This window comes from Calypte anna, chromosome Z, assembly GCF_003957555.1.
Source record: "Calypte anna isolate BGI_N300 chromosome Z, bCalAnn1_v1.p, whole genome shotgun sequence".
Lineage (NCBI taxonomy): Eukaryota > Metazoa > Chordata > Aves > Apodiformes > Trochilidae > Calypte > Calypte anna.
The window spans coordinates 34911846-34923148 of NC_044274.1; positions in this window are offsets into that span (position 1 = coordinate 34911846).

Consider the following 11303-nt stretch of genomic DNA (forward strand, 5'->3'; position numbering starts at 1 on the left):
GGTAAAAATAGGCATTAAGCAGCCTCCCCTGACGTTCACAGCTGTAAATAATGCTAAAAAAATGGTTGTCTGTCTTCTAATGACTTATGGAACTGACCAAATAGAAACAGCTGGTTCTTTACTTATGCAGCTTACAGGAATGGGAATATTGGTGCCTAGAAGAAAGCTACGTTCCCAACCAGTGGAGAGAGGGGCAAACTGCTACAATTTGCCCTCCGCTCACTGTGTTGAATGCAGTGCAGTGCAGTGAATGGGAAACAGTTAGGCTCAAAATACACTGAGGTGCACTGATTTCTTTTTCTTTGGGAAAAAACCCTAGACTTAAACTTCCTTTTGCTTGAGTAATACCAGAACTGTATACTCTCCAAAATTCTGATGTGAAAAATGAAGTTAATACCATCATTCAAGACTGCTTAAAGAATACAGCAATATGATATTACCTCTGAGAGAAATAAAGTTGTTATTATTATTATGCAAACATTATTTATGGACTCATTCATAAACGTACACTTTATATTTTAACTCTGCCAGGCATAAGAAGTTTAATGGAGTACTTAAGAGAAAACAATGATTCACTGTGCCTCCCTTGCTCTTTTAACTAGGAAAATTCCAACAGAAAACACAGTGTAGATACTAAAGAACCTCAAACCAAGCCATTTCTTTCAATTATTTGGTATCTCTTCACTGCGATCATTTATCAGTATAAATATTTAACTATTATATTAAAATTACGTTTAAAATATTATTGTATAAATTTATATTTAAATATAAATACTTTGCTTCTGCTGTGGTTGATTTGGGCTTCCTGCAATCACTGTTTTTCAGTGTGTGGGACAGCTTCGAATTTCCCTTTTTTCCCCTCCTCTTTTGTTTATTATTCTTTTACTGCTCCTAACACAGACGTTGTTTTGGTTCACAGAAGAAAACAGAGGGTACAGTAAGCTTTTTCTCACTGTCATATTCAGAGCCTAGCATCTTAGTATCCTTCCCATCTGTTCTTTACATGGCCTTTTCCTATATGTTTATCCTTTTTCCCTCCTGCTTGTTCCAAAACCTGCCTGCTGCTTTCCATGAGCAGACCATGACTGTGTCTGGGATTTCACATACATTAAACCACCATATGTCCATGACCCTTCCACTGCTTCTTTTCATCCCTGAACCATTTCCTCCTTTATACCACAGGGAACTGATCCAATCTAAAATCTAACCCAGCAACTAAGGAAAATTTTTAATCCAGCAACATTATGGTGATTAATTTTTTTTTTATAATTTCTAACATAGCACAAAGAAGATGGAGTGCAAGTATGAAAACAGGGGCAGGTAAGGTTGAGTATTCTTTTAGTGGCCAAGCTGATTTATAGGGATCTAAACCAAATGCAGAACTGCCACATGAAATTAACGCGTCCTTAATTTCTTTAAGTCAGATAAATTCTACCTAAATCTTAAGGCAAAATGCAGATACTTTTATTAACTAGAGTAATTACACAGCTTCTGTGAAGTGGCACAAATAGTACTGGTTTAAGCATATTTATACCAACAACACAATATCCAGCAACAGTCAGGCTCTGTCGTTATACCTCACATAACATAGTTTCACAGAAACTGCCCCCATAAAAGCCATAAAAATTCATTTTCTGTGCCTGAAAGTCATCAAGTTATCCCAGACATCTGAGATGATTGAAAGCTTCTTCTGTAGAACAAATGTACAATGTTTTGCTGGATGAGATAGAACTGCACATTTAAATTAGTTTGTTAAGTTTATAAAAACATTGAATTTTTTCTTATCACACATTTTCCTGTATCTTCAACAGGAAAAATAATTTTAAAGAAAGCTTCCCTCCACAAAGAGGTGACTACAGAGGCTGTAACATTTAATTCCTATCTACAAGACAGTGTTTTTGTAAAAGCTCTGTCAATATATAGTATAGTGTTGAAGCATATCACATTCTGTGTCACAAGAATAAATTACTGTTAGAAAAATATATTAAAAACTGATAAACACATAGCCATGCTGATATTTGTCCATTTGCTTCTTTCTATGCAGACTGATTAACTCTACTTACATACAGATAAATAAATAGTGCTTAGCTGTGAATATTCAGTTATTTCACACTATCATTTTTGCACATGTACACAGGGCCTAATTTACTGATTATTATAAAAGCTGCTACAAATTTATAATCAGCTCAAACTAATTCCCAGTTCTGTTTTTTGAATAGCATAAATGGAAGAAAGATCACTGAATCAGGGGTTTTAAATGCAATTGGGAAGCTAGTAACTTAACTGGTCAGACTTTTTTTATTTTTTTGTCTCATGAATCTGCCATCAACCATACTGGAGACAGCAGATCCAGTATTTTGCTGGAGACAGATGATTATTTCACACCTTTCTTATTTTACATTAAAATTTACTTTAACCTCTGTTCTGTAATATTAGTATTAGAAAGCAAGGTAGTAAATAAAAGCTAATGTAGTTATTTGAAATATCATGTAGCATCAGCCTCAGATCCTTTCTCATGAAAGAACATAGCAACACACATGCAACATAGCAACAGATTCTATAGGCAAACCTAACATTCTGTGATTCTGGTTTTATCTTTGCCTGCTTGATAATGCAGACATGATCACATGATAGAATTTACACAGCTGATGTCTGTCAGCTTTGTATCTGGCCACTTGTGAAACAAGAGATAAAACTTATTTCACTGTTCTTGCTTACTTTAACATGTATTTTAATGAGTTTTGGGGTTTTTTTTTTATGTAAGCCCTTGCTGCACATATGCTTGGCAACATAGTCGTAGCACCTGAAGAGTATTTTGTATTCAAGTAACTCATCTGTAACTAAAAGGTCCCGGACAATACATATTTTATCACCAAAATCTATCTGTGGAACAACTATTTGGATATTTTGAGTTGCAAGTAGATTCTAGTTTACACTTTCTATTTAATGGCATTTTCTTCTTAGGAGAAACTGTACGAGGGCAGCTTCACTCATAGCTGATACCAGGTCATAAATTACCTAAGCACACTCTTAGCACTGCACACTCAGGTAGCACTGACAGAGGCTGCTAAGTCTCTTTTTCTTTACAATAAATGCCAGATTTGTGCTTTAATAGCAATAATGTTTGTCCATATCTCATATATAGAACTTAGCTGTTAAACGATGATTGTATTGTAATTGTAAATATTAAAAGAAATTGTTCTAAACATGGAAAAGTCAGTTGTCAATATTTAGCTTGTAATTGTATTTGTTTCCTAAAGACTGTTAAGGGAACAAAACATTTCCTCTTAATTATCATAAATCACACTCTACTCCATCACAGATTCCTTGAACATAAGTATATTTGCACCTTAACATTTTAAGAAATTTTAAAATCTAAAATAATACTTTGTGAAGGTTGTGGTTCTGCCAGTACTTTAAAAGTGGTATCAGACCATCATCTGCTACAGCTAATGCCTTGTGCTTCTCCTGCACTCATCAACATCATTAAAGAAAGCCCTTTACCCTTTATGCAGAAATAATAATCTGCCTTTTTTTCCCTGTATAGCAAATGCTGTTCTCATCCAAGGACAGAACTAGAAAATGCCAGGCATGCAAACACAGAGAAGTTGCTTAACACTTGTCAGCGTCATCCATAACAGTTAAGTCAACTGTATAGGTTCCCTGTGCAATCTGTGCAAGGAGTTAAGTGGTTCTGTAAAGGCTAAATCGATGGAAAGGGAGATGTTCATTTAGCTAGTAAGAAGCATTAAGCACCCAATGACTTCCAGCTCCCACTTCCACCTACAGAGAAGATGCTTAACAGAGATGAAAATTAGATGCTTTCAGACGCTGAGATCGAAATTCCTGCTGCTCTTTGAGTAGCCACAGAATTGAAGCAATTTTCTTTTTCTTTGCTGCAGTGACCTTGTAAGAGCTCATTCAGGAAATCAGAAAATATCCTTTTGCTGAAAGCCCTGTAACTAAAGGCCTGAAAGGCCTGTAACTCCTGCCTTGGTTCATCCAGCTCACCTCACCTCTCTGGTTCATGATGTATTACAAACACATTTGCTCTTAGAAAGCCTGCATTTTGCCTTTTTTCCTAATGATGGAACTTCATTGAAATCAATTACAGTTTTGTACTTGAAAATAGTGTACAAGTTAGTTCATTTTCATCTTTTTTTTTTTTTAATTCCTCTGCCACAAAACAGTGGGCTGTATATTGCGATTGTTTTAAAGCAACATTGTCCAGTCAAACAAGCTGCATTGCTGCATCCACACTACCAATAGAGTAAAAGGTATTAAATTATTTTAAAGCCAATATTAGCTGTAACATGTATTACAAAAGGAAACCTATTATACAGACCTTCTTCTAAGTATCTTAGAGCTTACCCAGGCAATAGGGACACCAAAAGAGGCAGGTGCTCCATGAGCAGATGACAGGAAAAGCTCTGCAGGACCTGCCATTTGGGAACAAAACAGAACTATAGAGGGAGAGGTTGAGGGCAGCCCTGACTGCAGAGATCTTGACATTGTGTTTCTAAATACTCAGAGAAGTGAGCAAGTTAAATAACACATCACTGAGCTTCAGATCTGACTGCACCGTATTTTGTAGTCTATTTGGATCCAACAGGAGACTGACCAGGTAGGCAGAAAGTCCCAGGGCTGTGAGTTGTTTTTCAGGATAACTTGAGCATACAAACACTGAACAGTGCAGAAAATGAAGCTGGTATGTTAGGACACTAGTGTGGATGGGTAGACCACCTTTGACCCCACTCAGACATGAAACAGAGGGAATTTCAGGAAAAATTTAGGGACACTAGCAAAGCAGATAGGGATGACAAGGGGAACAACTCTGGGGGACAGGACAGGAAGAAAAGCAATCCTGACCAGATAGCTACACATAGAGTGGGTCAGTGACCCACACCATGGCCAACCTGACCCAGAGAAGGTCTGTACGGTGCATGCCCAGCATGGGTTCAGGCTGCATGGGATTGCACAAACCTCTGGGCCACAGGATGAGCTCAGGCAGTGCAAGGTGCCAGAGGAGCTGGCAGGCAGCTTCCACTTGGTACCAGAGATTATGCCACCTTCATAACCTTACCTTTGTCCAAAAGTGGTAACTCTGATAGCTTTAATTTAATTTTAAAATCACACTTTAGAATCAGAGTCGGTGTCCTACTTACCACAGTCATGTACCAGCACCTCCGTGTGACAATGGAGTGCTTTACCCTGCAGACACACTTGACTCTCCATGGAACCAGGCAGGGTGCTTGCAGAGGGTGATGGCTCAAGCCACCACAAGGCTACTCTATTATACTGCAAAGGTCACAGCACGTCAGGAGGTTCCTGATGATTGGAAAAAGGCAAGTGTCACACCCATCTTTGGGCAAAAGTATGCAAGGAACTACAGACTGGGCAGACTGACCTCAGTCCCAGGGAATAAAGCAGATCCTTGCTGAATCAATACCTAGGCATGTGAGGAAAATGGTGACTGGGAACACCCAGGATGGGTCTACCAACGTCGAGTCATGTTTGCCCAACTGGATATCCTTTAGGAAGAGGTTTCTGGATGCATAAGTAAGGGGCAAGTGGAGGAGAAGCTACCACACATGGCAGGGAGGTAGAAAAGGAAAGCAAAGTCAGTGCTACAGAGCCAGTACTCCATGGACTGGACACATTGACTGACAGAAGCCTCCTTAAGTTCAACAAAAGCAAACAAAAAGTCCCACATCTTAGCAAAAATAACCTTATGTAACAGTACGGCTTGGGAGCCAACTAGTTAGAAAGCTTTACAGAGTAAAAACTGTGTGCAGTGGTTGAGAGGTTAAATATGTCAGCAGTGTGACCTTGCCAGTGGCAAGAACCTGTCACATACCAGTCTCCATCAGAGCAGCAAGCAGGTCCAAAAAAGTGAGCTGCCTTCTGCTTTCACCTCTTGTGAGACTGCATGTGGAGTACTGTGTCCTATTTAGACTCTCCTAGTACAAGAAAGCCAGTGACATTGTAAAGCAGGTGACCAGCAGATGGCTGCCAAGGTGGTCAAGGAGCTGGAATACATGCCACTCCCTGGAGAGGATGAGAAAACCAGGTTTAGCCTTAAGAGTAGGCTAAGAATCAAAAGCAGGACAAATCCTCACAGCAATGCACTGCAATTTTGCCTTGTTAGAAAACCCAGCATAAATATGGAAAAAATCCTTAAGGAAAAAAAATATTATAAAGTAACTCACTGATACAAAAGTATGCTACATAGACATTTAGATGAGAAATGGATTTGTAGGAAACTTCTGTCTCTTCTGTTGAATTAAAGAGAGTTACAATCTCAAGCTGCCCTCAACCTCTCAGTTACTGTCATTACTGTATGGGGCCCCAGTCCTCCAAGCTGACCATGCAGAAAAAGTCAAATTCTACACTGAGCTGTGCCACCTCACCCAGAAGATTCCTGCAGGTGATAAGATCATAATCCTTGGTGACTTCAATGCCAGAGTAGGAAAGGACTATGAAGCCTGGAAAGGAGTACTAGGCAAGCATGGTGTTGGAAACTGTAATGACAATGGATGTCTCCTGCTAGAGTTTTGTGCTGAACAGCAGCTCACCAACACCATCACTATCTTCCAACAGAAAGACAGCCTGAAGACAACCTGGATGCATCCTCAATCCAAGCACTGGCACCTCACTGACTGTGTCTCTGTGCACCAGAGAAATGTTGATGATGTCCATCATACCCGAGTGATGCCCAGTGCAGAATGTCATACAGACCACAGCCTGCAAACTTACCCTCTGCTTTAACCCCAAACCTAAGAGGGGTGGCATATGAAGGAGGAGGCTCAAAGTGAAAGATCTTCAAAAAGATACAGTGAGAAACAGCTTCCAGGTAAACCTTCAAGCTACACTTTCAGATCATCCCATAGATTCCTCTCCTGAAGTGCTTTGGCAACACGTTAAAAATAGCATCCTGCAGTCCCCTGAAGAATCTCTAGGGTTCTCCTCAAAGAAAAACAAAGATTGGTTGATGAAAACAACAAAGAGATTCAAGAATTGTTGACAAAGAAGAGAACCACTCACCAAGCACACCTCTCTAAGCCATCTTGCCATGTAAGAAAAGCAGCCTGTAGTCTTGCATGCAGTAAGCTCCAAGAGAAACTTCAAGATATCCAGAACAAGTGGTGGATCAACCTAGCAGGAAAGACTGAACTGTGTGCAGTTATGGGTGACCACAGAGGGCTCTGTGAAGCGCTGAAAGCAGTGTATGGACCCACACGCCAGCTCCAAAGCCCCCTACTCAGCGCAGATGGCCAAATGCTTCTCACAGATAAAATCTCCATCTTGAACCAATGGTCTGAATATTTTCAGACTCTCTTCAGTGCCAGCCATGTAGTCCAAGGCTCAGCAATTCAGCACATTACACAACAACTGGTGAAAACCAAATTGGACATAGGGAGGCCATACAGCAGCTGAAAACTGGCAAGGCAGCTGGGGTTGATGGAATCCCATCTCAAGTATGGAAGCATGGAGCCAAGCACTCCATGCTAAATTCATGAGCTCCTTGTGAGTTGTTGGGAACAAGACAAATCACCACCAGATCTCCATGATGCAGTCATCATCACCCTGTACAAGAAGATAGGAAAAAGCCAAACTGCTCCAACTACTGAGGTATAACTCTGCTCTCCATTGCTGGAAAAATCCTTGCAAGAATACTTTTGAACAGATTAGTACCTGCTATAGCAGAGGAAGTTCTACCTGAAAGCCAATGTGGTTTCAGAGCCAGACATGGTATTTGTTCACAGACAGCTGCAAGAAAAGTGTAGGGAACAGAACAAAGGTCTTTATGTGACATTCATTGACCTCACTAAAGCTTTTGACAGTGTGAGTAGAAAGGGCCTGTGGCAAATCTTGGAACGATTAGGAGCTATCTGGGATGCATTATTTCCTCAGAGGCCAAGATCGACAAAGAGACAGACCACAGATTAGCAAAGGCATGCAGAGTGTTTGGGACACTTCATCAAAGAGTCTGGAGCAATAAACACCTGAAGAAGAGTACAAAGATCAGTGTCTACAGAGCCATTGTACTGTCTACTCTTACATAGGGGTCTGAATCGTGGGTCATCTACCGCCACCACCTGCAACTCCTTGAACGCTTCCATCAGTGCTGCCTCCATACAATCCTAAACACCCACTGGACTGATTGTGTGACCAATGTTCCTGTCCTTGAAAAGGCAGGGGTCACCAGTATGGAGGCCATGATACTGAGGATGCAGCTGTGCTGGGCAGGGCACATCTCCAGGATGCAGAATCACCCCCTCCCTCAGATTGTGCTCTGTGGTGAACTTGCCACTGGCTGCCACAACAGAGGAGCCCCAAAGAGGAGATACAGGGACTCCCTGAAACAATCCCTCAGCTCTGGCCATACTGACTGCCATCAGTGCTCCACTCTGCCTCTAGTCAGGAGACATGGAGACACCATCCATAACATTGCTATCTCCTTTGGGAACACATGTAGAATCAGTCTTGCGGAGAAAAGACAGCGCAGAAAGAACCGTGCCTTGGCTGTCCCCTCACAGGACACTTTCTGCTGTGACTTTTTTTGCAGCCGCACTGCCTGTCCCACATTGGCCTTATAAGCCATCAGTGTGCTTGCAGCAAGCCTGGGGAGAGCCCTTCTTAAAGGTTCATTCAGCCAAGCCATGATGATGATGATGACTGTCATTACTGCTGGCATCCTCCGCCTTCTAAGACCATAATACGAAGAATTTGTTCTGAAATGAGAGGTATTACTTACATTTTTTGCCCTTTCCTCTCATGTAAGTACTGTATTATAAATCAATCTTTCCTTCCTGTAACAAGAGGCTTGACATTATGTTTTTATTCTACACAGAAATGCTTGACATTCTTACAGTGAGACATTCAGAAATAAGGCTTTATATTTAGAACCAAATGTTATGTTTACTGTTCCATCTAATCATGTTACATACTCAGCTACTGTGAAAGTTTCTGCTACTGGTATGACCTGAAATGCACAATTCTTGTATTGTGAAGTGACAGTACTGGAGAAGGACAGAAAATTGTTTAAGAAATCCCTGACTGAAACTTTAAAATGACATTATCTCGCCTAGCTGCTCCTTCCTTAGGACACTGCCTTCATTCAACAAGAAGGAAGTTGCTGGTTTATAACAACATGCACCTTTGTGGCCAAACTAGTATCCAGTAGGGTTAGGCTAGTTCTCAACCTGTTCTTGCCAGCCTAATCTTTTGGAAAACAGCCACATTCTTTGGTCTAGCTATTGCCTTGTCATACAGTTTGAGAGTGAGTACCTTTAAAGGAAACAGAATGCGCCAAGCTCCTGAGAACTTTCTTTTTTCTACAATATTGCTTTATTGACAGCTTTTTAATAGGATATTCCAAGGCACCTACCCAGCACCAGCACAGACAATTTATTGCTTCCATCCAAGGCATTGCTTGAGAATATTTGTAGGTTTTGTACTTTAAAACTGAGTTAATTAGAAGCTTCCATTGTAATCAGCAATGAAAAAAATGGAGCTTGTTTTTCCAATTAATATAAAAACATTCCTTAAGAATGCAGTTTCTGCACCAGATATGCTGCAGGTACTTAAGTCCTGTTAGCAGCTGAAGAAATGTTAGCAAGAAAAACTGAGTTTGTAAATTAGCATTAAGATGACAGAGCAGGATCTGATTTATGCTAGATGGCTACATGTTACTCATGACAGCACCTGCCATGAAAATTGCCTTCAGCAGCTCATACAGGAATTCTGTTGCAGTCCCCAGCAGGAGTGTGGCTGTACCTCTGCTCCATATCACTATCACAGCTGGTTGGGGTTGCAGCCTGTTCTCTAACATGCACACTGGGGCAACCTACACAAATACCTACACAAAGCACAGAAGTGTTAAGATGGGTAATAGAAAAATTGATTCTGAGAGCCAATAAAAGTATCTAAGGCAGGAACCAGTGACTGGTACATGCAGCCACACATGTTCTGTTTGACCTGCTCCTAACTAAGCAATCTTTCTCAAAACCACTGTATTTCCTTCCTTTGTCTGAAAAACTATCCGTCAGTAATTCTGATATTTTAAATACAGACCTGTAAAGCATCTGTAAACATTATACACTAGAAAACTGCACTTGAATATTTGTAGAGCAGACAAGCTCTAAACAGCTAGCAGTACAGAAATTTGAGTGTGCACTGGAAAACAAGCGCAGGTGTAGCCTTCAAGGAAGAACATCCTGCAAATGAAGACAATGGGGGAGTGGTAATGGGGGGGGTGGGAAAAATCACAAGTAACAGTGCATTAAAGGCAGAAAGAGGCATGGAGGGGATGGAAGATGCATTAACTTCTTTTAGCAGAAATGACTACACATTGACATAAATGCAGGTGTGACTTCATCAACTGAAACAAACAATACTTAAAATTTGATTCTGCACTTTGAATGACCTTCCTCTTGCCCTGCAGCAGAATGAAATTTGTGAATTATTAGTTTAGCTTGAACAATAAGGGTTCCTATGCTTTTATGTGGTAATGGGAAAACTTCAAAGGAAGTTTCTATAATTCATCATAAATGTTTCCATAAAACTGCACCAGAAGGTTAGCCATCTGTATTGCCTTTTCCAAGGAAACATGGGCTGAAGCTTGGTCAATTTCCTACTAAGCAATCTTTCTGAATTCTGAAGATCCAGCAATATCAGTTCCACATAGACAAAAGCTTTTGCTGTCACAGTTCTAAGTGATGCACAGTTCCCATCAGTTTCAGAAAACAAAGCCAAAGATGCCTCTCTGGGTTATGCTTTGCTCAGTTTCTCTTCATTATGGAGAGAAAAAGGAGAGGGGAGGAAAGGAAAGAAAGAGACACTGGAACTTATGCATCTCTAAAATTTTATACAGTAAAGCACAAAAAACCTCATGCATTGAGCCTGAGAGAACTCTAGATTCCCCCTCTGCCTGGTTCCTCCATTTTTACTTTATTTGCAAATCACCTCTAGTTTTCCTTATGTCACTTGGAGTCTCAAAGGACCCTTCTCAATTGGGGACAGGGCAGTAGGGCAATACTCACAGAAATTCCCAATGGTCTAACAGACATTGTTCAGAGAAACAAGTGGCTCTGAAAAAAAGATATTGACCGTCCAAGTGAAAAATCCCTCTCCTGACTACCCAATTTACATTCTTTGTGCCACTATCACCACTGTGCAGACTTATGTCATTGGTCCCCTACATCTGGCAGAATTTTAATTCTCCTAATTTCAAATAAAATAAAATTAAAAAGCCAAGAGCAGGGAAAAGGAAGAGAAGGACAAGGAAGAATAAAAAACTC